The sequence below is a fragment of the Phyllobates terribilis genome, unplaced genomic scaffold (genome assembly GCF_046119375.1).
Source record: "Phyllobates terribilis strain yellow unplaced genomic scaffold, ASM4611937v1 Scaffold_265__1_contigs__length_2625494, whole genome shotgun sequence".
NCBI lineage: Eukaryota > Metazoa > Chordata > Amphibia > Anura > Dendrobatidae > Phyllobates > Phyllobates terribilis.
In genome coordinates this window covers 1,487,812-1,504,332 of record NW_027363025.1, presented here as the reverse complement: position 1 = coordinate 1,504,332, position 16,521 = coordinate 1,487,812, and the positions used below count along the sequence as shown (strand labels likewise).

The 16,521-nt window shown below is 47.0% G+C and overlaps 1 protein-coding gene across 1 annotated transcript in view; it reads left to right on the top strand.

The window, feature by feature from the left end:
• Window positions 1-1,308: 1,308 nt before the first annotated feature.
• Window positions 1,309-16,521, top strand: part of LOC141219381 (uncharacterized) — a 30,441-nt gene continuing 15,228 nt past the window's right edge. Inside the window, exon 1 of the mRNA XM_073666104.1 lies at window positions 1,309-1,369. The gene's annotated coding sequence lies outside the window, so the exon portion shown is untranslated. The remainder of the gene's footprint in view (window positions 1,370-16,521) is intronic.

Genomic DNA, 16,521 nt, shown 5'->3' with positions numbered 1-16,521 from the left:
CTCCGTACGCCTCGCACACGCGCGGCTCTGCTCCGTACGCCTCGCACACGCGCAGCTCTGCTCCGTACGCCTCGTACACGCGCGGCTCCGCACGCCTCGCACACGCGTGGCTCCGCTCCGTACGCCTCGCACACGCGCGGCTCCGCTCCGTCCGCCTCGCACACGCGCGGCTCCGCACGCCTCGCACACGCGCGGCTACACTCCGTACGCCTCGTACACGCGCGGCTCCGCTCCATACGCCTCGCACACGCGCGGCTCCGCTCCGTACGCCTCGTACACGCGCAGCTCCGCTCCGTACGCCTCGCACACACGCGGCTCCGCTCCGTACACCTCGTACACACGGCTCCGCTCCGTACGCCTCGTACACGCGCGGCTCCGCACGCCTCGTACACACGCGGCTCCGCTCCGTACACCTCGTACACACGCGGCTCCGCACGCCTCGTACACGCGCGGCTCCGCTCCGTACACATCGTACACACGCGGCTCCGCTCCGTACACCTCGTACACACACGGCTCTGCTCCGTACACCTCGTACACACACGGCTCTGCTCCGTACACCTCGTACACACACGGCTCTGCTCCGTACACCTCGTACACACGGCTCTGCTCCGTACACCTCGTACACACGGCTCCGCTCCGTACGCCTCGTACACGCGCGGCTCCGCTCCGTACGCCTCGTACACACGCGGCTCCGCTCCGTACACCTCGTACACACGCGGCTCCGCACGCCTGGTACACGCGCGGTTCCGCTCCGTACACCTCGTACACACGCGGCTCCGCTCCGTACGCCTCGTACACACGCGGCTCCGCTCCGTACGCCTCGTACACACGCGGCTCTGCTCCGTACACCTCGTACACACGCGGCTCCGCTCCGTACACCTCGTACACACACGGCTCTGCTCCGTACACCTCGTACACACACGGCTCTGCTCCGTACACCTCGTACACACGCGGCTCCGCTCCGTACACCTCGTACACACACGGCTCTGCTCCGTACACCTCGTACACACGCGGCTCTGCTCCGTACACCTCGTACATACACGGCTCCGCTCCGTACGCCTCGTACACACGCGGCTCCGCTCCGTACACCTCGTACACACGCGGCTCTGCTCCGTACACCTCGTACACGCGCGGCTCTGCTCCGTACACCTCGTACACACGCGGCTCTGCTACATCCACACTGTAAACCCCTCCTGACCCCACACATAAACTTCAGCTCATCCAGCACCATGACAACCAGCACAGCAGAGTCCTGCATCCACTGAGGCCCCTGATCATGTGACCCCTGACTCCTCCCCTCCTGTGACCTCATCACAGCTCCTGTGCGCACAGAGCAGCCATATATGTGGTGGCGGCTCTGCAGGTGGAGGTATGTGGAGACCCCATTACTGGGCGCAGGGGGCATTAACCCCTTCAGCACTATGGAGACTCTTTTGGGGTCTTGTGTTGCCCCTTTATAAGAATCATAAGGTTTTTGTTCTGTTTCCTGTAATAGATACATTCGACCCAACTATGGAGACAGGAAGGGATGAAACGTATTGTTCTCATAGTACAGGACCCCTTTACTGGCCCCACAGTGTAATGCCCCCCATTATGCCCCTTATGCAGGATGTATGATGCCCCCCCACAGTGTAATGCCCCCATTATATCCCTTATGCAGGATGTATGATGCCCCCACAGTGTAATGCCCCCATTATGCCCCTTACGCAGGATGTATGATGCCCCCACACAGTGTAATGCCCCCATTATGCCCCTTATACAGGATGTATGATGCCCCCACAGTGTAATGTCCCTTATACAGGTTGTATGATGCCCCCCACACAGTGTAATGCCCCCATTATGCCCCTTATGCAGGATGTATGATGCCCCAACACAGTGTAATGCCCCCATTATGCCCCTTATGCAGGATGTATGATGCCCCCCACAGTGTAATGCCCCCATTATGCCCCTTATGCAGGATGTATGATGCCCCACACAGTGTAATGCCCCCATTATGCCCCTTATGCAGGATGTATGATGCCCCCACACAGTGTAATGCCCCCATTATGCCCCTTATGCAGTATGAATGATGCCCCCACACAGTATAATGTTCCCACAGTACCGCCTGAGGTCCTGCAGTTGGAATAAGTCCTGAGGTTTTACAGTTGGAATAATCCTTCTGGAATTGGTTTTCCCTTTGCCTGCTCCCCTACATGTAGACCCTCGAGCATGTATACATGCATGTAGGGGAGCAGGCCTTACTAGATATCGAGGCTTTGTACAGTAATATATCGCATGAGGATGGTATCAGAGGAGTAAGACGTTTATTGAAATAGAGATCAGTAGAGTGTAGCAGACATAATGACTTCATGGAGGATCTTCTAAAATTCATTCTTACTCATAACGTCTTTCTTTTTTGACAGGGAAGTACTTCCATCAGCTCAGGGGTACTGCGATGGGGAGCCTCTGTGCCCCCTAGTATGCTAACCTATTCCTGTGCTGGTGGGAGGAATCCACAATATTCAGGGATAATCATAAGTGGTGGCATCCATATATTGGGGTATGGTATAAATATATTAATGACATTTTTATCATCTGGTCAAGGACGAGTGAACAATTTCTTGAATTTGTCAGAGAACTCAATATCCATAGAGTGGGCATGAGATTTATATCAGAGTTTAATTATTACCAGTTGCCTTTCATTGATGTACCAATCAAGAAAGTACGGGATGGGAGCCAGGGCTGTGGAGTCGGTAAGCCAAACCTTCGACTCCTACTCCTCAATTTCCATGACACCGACTCCTTAACTCAGACTCCCTCGTACACGGCTCATGTTTAAGTGATAAATTTACGGTAGGACACATTTTTCTCAGCTAAAAGTCTAGACCCTTAGATCATGAATAGGACAGACATTTATAGGACATTTCATAACTTTCCCAAATTATTATGAAAAAATATACCTCACAAACTGCATTGAACTACTGTACCCAATTTATTATATATTTTAGGAGTCGGAGTCGGTCCATTTTATACCGACTCCAACTCCGACTCCACCAAAATGGGCACAGCCTCCACGACTCAGACTCCACAGCCTTGGTTTGAACCCTAGGGACACTCATCTACCATAAACTATTAAAGTGGGATAGCCACCACCCCATCCTACTAAAAAGCAATATCCAGTTGAGAAGAAACTGCTTTAATGTCACAGATATTAATATACAGGCAATAGACATAAACACCAGATTCAAGGAAAAAGGTACCCACAGTACATTTTGGATTCCGCACGATTGTTTTCAGAAAAACAGGAGAGACAGACGCTCCTCCATACCTAACCAAGACACCAAGAAAAATATGGGATAACACAAGTAATAGGAACTTGTGACAATCAGAGTGACCATATCTTTAATACCTCAGAAAACACTAGGATGTACTTGTGCCCGACCCAGACCTGAGGGTGCTGTGGGATCTACTCCCACAATAACTTTCAGAAAGGGTTGGTCAATTAGGGACCGTTTAGTGCATAGTTTCTATAAAAACCTGCACCCAAGGGGACATGGCTAGATAGAAGAATCTGTGGTTTCTTTAGTTGTGGAGAAAGTTGTTCATGTAATTGGATGAGACCATGTAAATCTTTCTCGAGTTCCTCTACAAGTGAAACCTTTTTCCAGAGGGATTATTACAACTGTAAAACCTCAGGACTTGTATATATGGCCACATGCACCTACCTCCTAGATTATGTATGCATGACCAAGAGGCAGTCTAGGAGGAGTGTCGGGGGGCATTTGGGCGAAATACGCCATGGTCAGGTGTGTCCGAGGTGACATACAGTCGCCCTACAGTGGTTTGCTGGAGATCTCCACGTTTGGCAATGCAGACAGCTGCCTAGATAGGAGGCTGTGTTTAGGACCCAGCGACTACCTCCCTTTAGTCTGGGTGTATATATACCTGGTGTGTCTAGGTGGGCGTCGCCGGTTATACTCATTTCTACTTGGAACTTGGCTGAAGCAGCATCACGTCCTCTTTGGAGTCTTGAGGCCGTGTGCCCTGTTGGAGTTTCTTCTAAAGCTAAGTTGTAATTCCCCTGTGTTGTCTTCCCCTTTTGTCTTTAGAGTGCTAGCGGAGGTTGACTAGTGCTCATCTTCTTTCACCCCCAGCTATAGCCTTACGCCGGGGATAGTGGGGCGAGGCACGTGATCGGCGACAGCTGCAGAGACTGTATAAGGACGTTAGGGGGAGACAGGGTGATGCTAGTCCAGATTAGGAGGTCACCTCTTCCCCCTTTTCCCTAGTGTCTGGGCTCCCTTTCCCCTGTGTGTTGGACTCACACCTGGCGTGACTCTCTGTGTTGCACTCACACCTGTTGTGACATTATAAACGACCGAGCACGTTTTGGAAAAAAAAAAAAAAAACGACACAAGATTGACACTTTGTTTTTTTTTCTTTGTGTGTTTTTGGGAATGCACCTTTTTTTTCCTTACTCCCTTTAGTATGGGATCAGTTGCAGAGCAGTTCCGCTGTCTGTCTCTGGAGGTGAATGACCTCCGCTCTGAGGTTCTGCGGTTCTGCAGCGGTTACAGGCCGCCAATGTGGGGGTCTCTGCAGGTAGGCCTGTCCAGCCTAAACCCAAGGTTGCCCTCCTGGACAGGTTTTCAGGAGGTAGGGACAAGTTTTTTGTGTTTAAGGAGGCATGCAAATTGTACTTCAAACTTCGTCCCTACTCCTCCGGTAATGAGGAGCAACGGGTTGGTATTGTGATCTCTCTACTGCAGGGCGATCCTCACTCATGGGCATTTTCGTTACCGCAGGTTTTTTGGAGCTCTTACCCTCTGCTATGATGACCCTGACCGAGTCGCCTTGGCTGAGTCTAAGCTACGTCACCTTCAGTAGGGGATTCGGTCAGTGGAAACGTACAGTTCGGAATTCCGTAGATGGGCTACGGATTCCAAATGGAATGACTCAGCCCTTAAAAGTCAATTTTGTGAAAGGCTAACGGAAAGGTTGATAGATGTCTTGGCTGTATATGATACCCCTCAGTCCTTGGAGGCTGCCATGTCTTTGGCCATACGTCTGGATAAGCGCCTTCGGGATAGACGGGTGTGACCTCCTTCTCCGGGGCCTTCTTGTCTGGGTTGTGTACCTTTGCCAAGGGAGTGGTCTGGGTGTGAACCAGTACTGGGGGAGGTGGAGGAACCTATGCAGTTATGGGGTGTCACTACATCATACATCTCCCCAGAGATTCGCAAGAAAAAAGGCGTATGTTTTTTTTGTGGGAAAAAGGGACACTTTGTTGGGACCTGTCCTTCAATTCCTAAACAAAAAGAGACTTGATTAACTCTCGGTAGTCTGGAGTTGGATAAACAAGTGGTGCATTTGTGGCCAAATTGCAGTTCCCGCTTTGTCCTGACTGCAGAGGTTGTGCTAGAGAGCAAAATTTAAAAATTTCTTTGTTTGTTGACAGTGAAGCCAGGATCAGCATGGTTGATGCTGAGTTTGTGAAAACTCATGGTCTTGCTTGCTGTGCTTTAGCTGAACCTATTTCCATCTTTGCCATTGACTCTGCGCCACTATATGCAAAGAAAGCTTTTACTCAGATTATTCATAATGTAAAACTGAGGGCGGGGTCAGTTCATTGTGAAATCATTCCTTGCTTTGTTTTGGAGAATCTCCCTACTCCGATTGTTTTAGGCATCCCTTGGCTTGTTAAACATAATCCATTGGTGGATTGGTAAACCGGGGGAGATTATTGAATGGGGAGATTACTGGCATGACAGCTGTCTGAATGTTTCCATTGCTGCTGTCTCTACGGAGTTTCTGCCTGCTTTTCTGTCTGGTTTTGAGGATGTTTTTTCTGAGAAGGGGTGTCAGGATTTGCCTCCTCATCGTGCTTATGACTGTGCTATTAACCTGACCCCCGGAGCTAAACTCCCAAGTCCAAACTGTATAATTTTTCTGGCCCTGAGAGACAAGCCATGAAGGATTTCATTGCGGAAAGTCTGGAGAAGGGACATATCAGACCCTTATCTTCGCCCGTGGCGGCAGGGTTCTTCTTTGTGAAGAAAAAAGATGGCGGTCTACGTCCTTGTTTAGATTTCCGAGAATTAAATCAAATTACCTTCCGTGATCCATTCCCTCTTCCTCTGATTCCTGATTTGTTCAGCCAGGTTGTGGGAGCTAAGGTATTCTTCAAGTTGGATTTAAGGGGAGCCTACAATCTGGTTAGAATCAGAGAAGGGAACAAATGGAAGACAGCGTTCAATACCCCGGAAGGACATTTCGAGAGTCTGGTTATGCCTTTTGGCTTGACTAATGCACCTGTGGTATTCCAGCATTTCATAAATGATATTTTTCTTGTTTGGTGGGGAGGTTTGTGGTGGTCTATCTGGACAATATTTTGGTTTATTCATCTGATTTTGAGACCCATCGGGGGCATGTTTAGCAGGTTCTCCAAATATTAAGGGATAACAAACTCTATGCCAAACTAGAGAAATGTGTTTTCGCTGTTCAGGAGTTGCAATTTTGGGGGTATTTGTCATCTTCAGGTTTTCGGATGGATCCGGAGAAGATCCATGCAGTCCTTGACTGGGAACGTCCCAAGAACCTGAAGGCCCTACAACGTTTTCTGGGCTTTACTAATGTTTACAGGAAATTCATCCAAAACTATTCTGTTGTAGTGAAACCCCTTACTGACATGACTAAGAAGGGGTCTGATTTTTCCAAATGGTTGGATGCCAGGCTTTTTCTTCCTTAAAGAATCATTTCGCCACTGCACCTATACTCAGTCAACCCGATGTTTCTCAACCCTTTATTGTGGAGGTCCATGCTTCGGATGTCGGGGTTGGGGCTGTGTTGTCTCAGGGTTCGTTCCCTGGTAAATGGCGTCCATGAGCCTTCTTTTCTAAAAAATTGTCTTCAGCTGAGAGAAATTATGACGTGGGTAATAGAGAACTTTTGGTGATCAAATTGGCGTTCGAGGAATGGCGACACTGGTTGAAGGGGGCTGTCCATCCTATTACTGTTATTACTGACCATAAGAACCTGTCATATCTCCAGTCAGCTAAACGTCTCAACCCTAGGCAAGCGAGATGGTCCCTGTTTTTTACTAGGTTCAATTTTGTTGTCACTTTTTGCCCAGGGGTCAAAAACATCAATGCTAATGCTTTGTCCCAGAGCTTCCCTGGTGGTGGTGACCATGAGAACCCTGCCCCGATATTACAGAAAGGGGTAGTCATTTTGGCTCTTTTTCCTGAACTGGAGAGTGAGGTGCTGGAGGCTCAGGCGGACGCCCCTGCCTCCAGAACTTCACGAAAGTTATTTGTACCACCTGATCTGCACCGTAAAGTAATCAAGGAACATCATAACTCTGTGCTTGCTGGGCATCCAGGTGGTAAGACAACCGCGGACCTCCTCTCTCGTCGTTTTTGGTGGCCGGGGTTGCATCGGGATGTAGTTGAACACATAGCTGCTTGTATGATTTGCGCGCGTTCTAAGGTTTCGCACACCCATTCGTCTGGTACTCTTCTTCCGTTACCTATCCCTAGCAGGTCATGGACACACTTGTCCATGGATTTTATTACTGACCTACTGGTTTCTGCTGGCAAAATGGTGGTTTTGGTAGTAGCAGATAGGTTCAGTAAAATGGTTCACTTTATCGCTTTACCTGCATTTCCCAATGCTAAGACACTTGCTCAGGTGTTCATAAATGAGATTGTGAAGCTTCACGGGGTTCCCTCCGATGTGGTGTCTGATTGGGGGATCCAGTTTGTTTCCAAGTTTTGGAAGGCATTCTGTTCTCGACTGGGAGTACTGCTGTCCTTTTCCTCTGCCTTCCACCCTCAGTCGAGTGTTCAGACCGAGACTGTCAATCAAAACTTGGAAACATACCTCAGGTGTTTTGTCTCCGAAAATCGGGCATCCTACTTACCGCTGGAAGAATTTGCCATCACAGTTTTTCGGTGCATATGGTTATCATCCACAGTTTGGTACTTTCAATGGGGGAGGAGCTTCTGGACATCCTGAAGTGGAACGGTTTGCTTCGTCGCTCTCCTTGGTGTGGCAGGGTGTTCTGTGTAATTTGAAGACCATGGGTGACAGGTATAAACGTATGGCTGACAGAAAAAGCTTGCCAGGTCCGGACCTGAATGTGAATGACTTTGTGTGGTTGTCTACCTAAAATATAAGATTGAAAGTTCCTTCTTGGAAGCTGGGACCTAGGTTCATTGGTCCCTACAAAATTACCGCCATCATTAACCCAGCAGCGTTTTGTCTTGAACTTCCTCGAGCCCTTAAGGTTCACAATGTGTTCCACAGGTCCTTACTCAAAAGGTATGTAGAACCTCTTGAGCCCTCACCTCTACCACTGCCCCCAGACCACCGCCCCCAGTAATGGTTGATTGTAATTTGGAGTTCGAGATTTCGAGAATAGTAGATTCTCATCTCCAACGTCGTTCTCTACGATACTTGGTGCACTTAAAAGGCTATGGTCCAGAGGAGAGGACTTGGGTTTCAGCGTCAGAGGTGAACGCTAGGGGGGAGACAGGGTGACGCTAGTCCAGATTAGGAAGTCACCTCTTCCCCCTTTTCCCTAGTGTCATGGCTCCCTTTCTGTGTTGGACTCACACCTGGCGTGACTCTCTGTGTTGTACTCAAACCTGGCATGACATCGGGACACCCCATTAGTGAGACACATGAACAGTGCACATTGAGGTGAAACAAGAGTCATCTCCTTTTGCTTCATTGAGGTGGTTAAACCCAATGTGAGAGGAGGTGATCTCAATAGATGTATCCTCAAAAAGGAAAGTGAGTGGATTTCCAGACTGGATTCACTAGCCCCTAAGGGACTCAATGAGCAAATTTCCTATGCCTGTTTTGTATGAATACAAACCCATTCCGGATTACATTTTTTGATTTTATACTCTACCCATTTCTACTCAGTTCTCTGTGAATGAGGTTCACATATTGTTTTACTTCATCAAGATATCTGAGCTTCTATATCAGAATTATTTCTTATCAGTTATATCCCACTTATACTATTTAGTAACTAACAAGTGTGGTGTTCCTTGTGTACCTCTAATTATGCAATAATATGACCATTTAGTAGTATACTGTGGGCCACCATCCCATATCTTTTCTAGTGATAAAGTAGATCTACATGCCTATTGCATGATGGGAGGATGTGCAATACTTGTTTTTAGTCTCCCATGATACTGATCTCAGAGAGAGGATTTTTCTGTTGGTGGAATGCGATCCAATACCATATGCGCGTCGGCGTGGAGCGCAGACATCTGGGCATGCACATTTGTGGACAATGATCCTATAGGCGCTCCGGCGTGGAATGATAACTACGGGCATGCGCAGTCACAGGTACAAGTGACGCGGTGGCAATCAGTTTATCTGGTGTTTCAGCATAAAGCACGTCACTTCCGGACATGCACACTAGGTGATGGACATTATCGAACCTCTAGCTCATGAGAAGTAGCGTAGGCGCAGTATATTATTGTAGACAGACTCCATTCTGTATATCCTGTGACAATTCACGTCTAGGAATGGGAATGAGCCTCCTAGTCTGGGAGAGGTTTTGGATGAAGTGGGATATTTATACATGGACACCTACCTGGCTATTAGGCACACTATGCTGAACATCATGAATTATCATCCCTGTATCAAGCCTCCTAATGAACCTGTTGGGGAAATGTGTTGAGGCGGATTATTGAAACATTCTCTGACTACCATACCCTTTCCATTATACATTTTGTAGGGGTTTTACTCACTGGAACACAATGGGAGGAAGACAAGAGACATGTTCCTTTAAAATTTCATTTGGGTTTATTATTTCATAAACCCAGAAGCCAAACAGAAAATCAAATAGCCTTTAGATCAGGTAAACAAAGTAAATGTCCTTAGCAGGTCTCTGCTCAGCCAGGCCTGTGTGGCACACAAGCTAGGGTAGCGTCTAGTATCCTGGCTTGGTCTGAAGACAAACATACACAGGAGGCCTTCTACCTCCAAAACACACAGACCATGTGCCAAACAACAGCCTTCATTTTATAGGCTATTAACCACACCCAGAGGTGAGGTATGTGGGTAGCTGGACCCGCCCATTCTCTCCTAGCTACCCGTAATACGGCTCACAGGTGCACCAAACGATCCTCTTAGTGCTTATGTGCCCTAGAGAAACACTCCGGGTTACATCACAGAGACCAGCCATCTCTGTGACACATACCTCCCATCGACTACGCGACCATTAGCTACCTTACATACCTCCCCTCTCTGCCTAAAGCCGTGGGGCTTGGCACATTTTACTACCAGACAGGGGATTCTTTAGAGGGCATCGGCATTACCATGTAGCTTCCCTGCTCTATGTTCTAAATGGAAGTAGAAGTCCTGTAGGGCTAAAAACCAGAGGGTGGCTGTTAGAACCCTCCTGTTAGTTTTTGCTATCTTGTGTTTTGCGGTCACGTGACCAGCTGCCTATATATTCCAGCTCCCTTCTGGCTTTGCTGGACTTCAGTGTTTTTTGCCTGTCTCTCTAGCCAGGTACTTCGGTGCCTATCTATGTCTAGTTTGTTTGGTCCTCTGGGACCTCTAGTACATTTTGTCAGTTTGTCTTTTTGCTCTGCAACAACTTCTGTTAGGAGGTGTCCCATTTTTGTCCCAGTCCTTAGTTCTTTTAGGGACCCCTCCCTTTATTCTATAGGTCTCCCTTCAGACTAGCCGAGGACGAAGGCGAGTCTGTTCACAAGGAACAGGCTGCCCGCTACATCGTAGGGATTCAGCTTAGTCTTACTGTAGGGACAGCTTTTCCCATTCTTTCCTTAGTTTATATTGCAGATCATAACAGTAAGTCCAGCCCAAAAAAACGAAAAGGAAAGAAATTCGGGGATCAATATGGTTTCCGTCCAGGAGTTGTCTCAACGCCTGCAGGGATTGTCTCTGGAGGTGGCCGATCTTCAGCAACATGTGAGTAGCTGTCCTGGAGTGCATTTTGTGGAACCGAAGGTAGGACTGCCTGATATTTTTTATGGTAAACGGCAAGATTTTTTTTTCTTTAAAAATGCTTGTTTATTATATTTTCGTTTGAGACCGAGGTCCTCTGGGAATGAATCACAGCGAATTGGTTTTATTATGTCACTTTTGCGCAAAGAACCACAGGGGTGGGCCTTTTCTCTCCAACCTAATGATCCGTGTTTAAGTTCTGTTGAGGAATTTTTTTCTGCTATGGGGCTATTATATGACGATCCTGATCGAATCTCATCTGCTGAATCAGAACTTAGATGTTTGAATCAGCGGTCAGATGATGTTGAAATTTATTGCACACACGTCAGGAGATGGGCTTCAGAAGTTAAGTGGAATGATTCGGCGCTGAAAAGTTTTTCTTGCTGGTCTAGGTGAAAGCGTTAAGGATTTGCTAATTGCATTCCCTGCACCTGAGACTCTGCAGGAAGTTTTGCAGTTAGCTGTTCGTGTTGACAGGAGAATAAGGTCCAGGGTCAATGATGTAAAAACTCCTGTAACTTCAGGTCCTAGTTTCCAGAAAATCTGCTCTGACAGCGGAGAACCGATGGAGGTTGGGGCGATGTCACTCCGCTCTCAAGAAAGAGATCGGAGATTCGCCGAAGGTTTGTGTCTTTATTGTAAAGCTGATCATTTGATTAAATATTGTGAGCGTCGTTTAAGTAAAGAAAAAAAAAAAGGTCAGTTACGCCCGTATAGCCTGTTTACGCTCTGCAGGAGTGTTCCTTTCTGGGTGTACTACTCTGCAGGGACATTTGATTGAATTTCAGGTATTTGTGGATTGTGGTTCAACACTTAATGTGATTGATAAAGGGTTTTTGGAAAAACTTAAATTGAAATCCAAACCTTTGTCATCTCCTATTTCTGTGGTTGAAATTGATAACACTCCTTTGAAATGTATTACTCACAAGACTGCTGCATGTTCTCTCACTATCAATGGAGATCACAAAGAAATTTTGGACTTGGTTGTTTAAGATAATTTGCCCTCTCCAGTTGTTCTAGGATTGCCTTGGTTAAAACTGCACAATCCTTTGTTGGACTGGTTGGACTGGTCTACTAATGTGATTAAGTCTTGGAGTTCGAAGTGCTATGATAAATGTTGTAATGGTCGCATTGCGGCTGTGGTAAAAGTGGAATTACCTGTACCTATTCAAGATTTTTGGAGGGTTTTTTCGGAGGAGGAGTCGCAAGTTTTACCTCCTCATAGGGATTATGATTGCGCAATTGAGTTTGTTCCAGGTGCTACTCTTCCCAAAAGTCGCTTGTTTAATCTGACTATCCCTGAAAGAAAGGCCTTGGAAGAATACATACAGACTAGCCTGGCTGCTGGTCACATTAGACCTTCTAAGTCGCCTGTGGCAGTTGTATTTTTCTTTGTTAAAAAAAGGACGGGGGTTTACGTCCATGTCTGGATTTTCGTGAAATTAATAAGATTACCGTACGCAATTCCTACCCATTGCCGTTAATTCCTGACTTGTTTAATCAGTTAGTGGGGGCCAAGTGGTTCTCTAAAATTGATCTACGGGGGGCATACAATTTGTTACAAGTGAAGGAGGGTGATGAATGGAAAACTGCCTTTAACACTCCAGTAGGTCATTTTGAGAATCTGGTGATGCCTTTTGGTCTTACCAATGCACCTGCATTTTTTCAGAACCTTATTAATGACATCCTGAGACCTTTGATTGGTAAGAATGTGGTTGTGTATTTGGATGACATTTTGATTTATTCACCAGATCTAGAGTCCCATTAGCAGAGTGTATGTGAAGTTTTGCAGTTATTGAGTGATAATTCACTTTTTGCTAAGCTGGAGAAATGTGAGTTTTTTGGGCTATATGGTCTCCAGCGAGGGATTTGAGATGGACCCTGTGAAGGTTCAGGCTGTGCAGGAATGGCCTAGGCCTATTGGTTTGAAATCTATACAGAGATTTTTGGGTTTTGCCAATTATTACAGGAAATTCATTAAGAATTTTTCTGTAATTGTTAAACCTCTAACAGATCGCACCAGGAAAGGTGTGAATACAGCCCAGTGGACTACTGAGGCCATTGAAGCGTTTGAGTATCTCAGAGAGGTTCAATTCTGCCCCTATCCTTATGCAGCCTGATGAGACCAAGCCTTTGTTGGTCGAGGTCGATGCTTCATTGGTGGGGGTCGGAGCAGTTTTGTCTCGGGAGAACAAGGGTGGAGTACATCCTTGTGCCTTCTTTTCGAAAAAAAATTTGTAAACCGACTGAATTATGATGTTGGAAATTTGGAGTTGCTGGCTATTAAACTCGCGTTTGAACATTGGCATCATTTTTTGGAAGGCGTTAGATTTCCTATTCAGGTTTTCACAGATCATAAGAATTTGATCTATATGGATGCTGCCAAGCGCTTGAATGCCCATCAAGCTAGGTGGGCACTTTTTTTTCCCGGTTTCATTTTTTTGTTACCTATATCCCTGGTACTAAGAATGTTAAAGCCGATGCTTTACCTCGCAGCTTCTCTCCTATGGTCGGTGCAGAGGAGGAGGAGAGCATTTTACAGAAAGGAGTTTTGGTGGCGGCATTGGACTCCGTTTTGGAGAATGGGATTCTGAAAGCTCAAGATGATGCTCAATCTAACACTCCCCATGGGAGGTTGTTTGTGCCCAGAGCCTTTAGGAGAGATTTGTTTGTGGAGTGTCATGAGTCTCAGTTGGCAGGTCATCCAGGAATTTCGGAGACTAAAAGACTTGTCAGTCGCAGTTTTTGGTGGCCTGGATGACAGAAGGAAGTCATCAAGTAAGTGCGTCAATGTACTGTGTGTGCTAGGTCAAAGGCTTCACATACTCCTGCTGCGGGGTTGCTTTGCCCTCTGGAGGTTCCTAGTGCGCCTTGGAAGCATCTCACAATGGATTTTATTACTGATCTTCCGGTGTCCGAGGGTTTTACTGTCATCTGGTGGTCGTGGACCGTTTTAGTAAGATGTGTCATTTGGTTCCATTCATTAAGTTGCCCTGCGCCAAGACACTCGCTAAGGCGTTTGTTAAGGAGATTGTCAAGCTCCATGGCGTTCCCACAGATATTGTTTCTGATAGAGGACGTCAGTTTGTGGTTCGCTTTTGGTGTGCTTTTTGTGACAGGTTGGGAGTCCATTTGTCATTTTCGTCTGGTTATCATCCTGAGTCTAATGAACAGACTGAAAGAAAGAACCAGGATGTAGGACAGTTTTTGCATTGTTTTGTGGCGGACAATCAAGAGGTGTGGTCTGAGTTTCTGCCTCTCGCAGAATTGGCTCTTAACACTCATACATCCTACTCTTCTGGGTGTTCTCCTTTTTTTTGTTACTGGGAGACATCCATCTTTTGGTTCGTTCTCCCAATTGGGGTCGGCGGTGCCGGAGGAGGAGAATTTTTCCAGTGATTTGGAGAGAGTTTGGACTAATGTACGTTGCAAACTTCAAGAGGCTAACAAGAAGTCCAAGAAGTATTTTGACAGGAAACGTAAGGAGGTTTTGTTTACTGTGGGTGACATGGTTTTCTTGTCCTTGAAGAACCTGCGGTTGAGGATTCCCTCTAAAAAACTGGGTCCTAAGTTTGTGAATCCATTTAAAGTGCTTCAGGTTGTTAACCCGTCTGCTGTTAGGTTGGATGTCCCTACTTCTTGGAAGATTAATCCTGTGTTTCATGTTTCCTTGTTGAAAAAGGCTGATGTATCTGATAGGGACGCCACTGTCACAGTTCCTCCTGTGGTGGAAGACAGCGAATATGAAATTTCTTTTATCTTGAATTCTAGATGGCATAGAGGGAGATTACAGTATCTCGTCTCCTGGAAGGGTTTCAGTCCCGAAGACAAATCCTGGGTAAAGACGGATGATGTCTCTGCTCCTAGGCTTGTTAAAGCTTTCCACAAGAGGTTTCTGGATAGGCCTGGGCCTGGAGTATCCAGAGAATACTCATAAAAGAGGGGGTACTGTTAGAACCCCCCTGTTTGTTTTTTCCATCTTGTGTTTTGCGGTCACGTGACCATCTGCCTTTATATTCCAGCTCCGCCCTCCTGGCTGTGCTGGACTTCAGTGTTTGACTGTTTCTCTAGCCAGGTGCTTCTGTGCCTTTCTCTGTCAGTTCGCTTGGTCCTTCTGGGACCTCTAGTACCTTTTTGTCAGTTTGTCTTTTTGTGTTTTGCAACAACTTCTCTGTTTAGGAGTTGTCCCATTTTTGTCCCAGTCCTTAGTTCTTTTAGGGACCCCTCCCTTTATGCTATAGGTCTCCGTTCAGACTAGCCGAGGACTAAGGCGGGTCTGTTAGCTAGGAACAGGCAGCCCGCTACATCGTAGGGATTCAGCTTAGTCTTACTGTAGGGACAGCTTTCCCCTATCTTTCCTTAGTTCATGTTGCAGATCATAACAACAGGATAGCACCGGAGAGCATCAGGCTGGATTGCACGTGAGTGCAGCAGGCTTGGATTGCACGTGAGTGCAGCAGGCTTGGATTGCACGTGAGTGCAGCAGGCTTGGATTGCACGTGAGTGCAGCAGGCTTGGATTGCACGTGAGTGCAGCAGGCTTGGATTGCACGTGAGTGCAGCAGGCTTGGATTGCACGTGAGTGCAGCAGGCTTGGATTGCACGTGAGTGCATCAGGCTTGGATTGCACGTGAGTGCATCAGGCTTGGATTGCACGTGAGTGCATCAGGCTTGGATTGCACGTGAGTGCATCAGGCTTGGATTGCACGTGAGTGCATCAGGCTTGGATTGCACGTGAGTGCATCAGGCTTGGATTGCACGTGAGTGCATCAGGCTTGGATTGCACGTGAGTGCATCAGTTTTGGTTTGCACCGGAGTGCATCAGTCTTGGTTTGCACCGGAGTGCATCAGTCTTGGTTTGCACCGGAGTGCATCAGTCTTGGTTTGCACCGGAGTGCAGCAGGCTTGGTTTGCATGGAGTGCTACGCAACCTTTGCAATATAGACTGTAGAACAGGAACGTTGCTCAGGCACCTCCCCAGCAGGGAGGAAGCAGTATACACTACCGTTCAAAAGTTTAGGGTCACAAAGACAATTTTGTGTTTTCCATGAAAACTCATACTTTTATTTATCAAATGAGTTGCAAAATGATTAGAAAATATAGTCCAGACATTGACAAGGTTATGAATAATGATTTTTATAAGAAAGAATAATTTTCTCCTTCAAACTTTGCTTTCGTCAAAGAATGCTCCCTTTGCAGCAATTCCAGCATTGCAGACCTTTGGCATTCTAGCTGTTAATTTGCTGAGGTAATCTTGAGAAATTTCACCCCAAGCTTCCTGAAGCCCCTCCCACAAGTTGGATTGGCTTGATGGGCACTTTTTGCGTACCATACAGTCAAGCTGCTCCCACAACAGTTCAATGGGGTTGAGATCTGGTGACTGCGCTGGCCACTCCATTACAGATAGAATACCAGCTGCCTGCTTCTTCCCTAAATAGTTCATGCATAATTTGGAGGTGTGCTTTGGGTCATTGTCCTGTTGTCGGATGAAATTGGCTCCAATCAAGCGCTGTCCACAGGGTATGGCATGGCGTTGCAAAATGGAGTGATA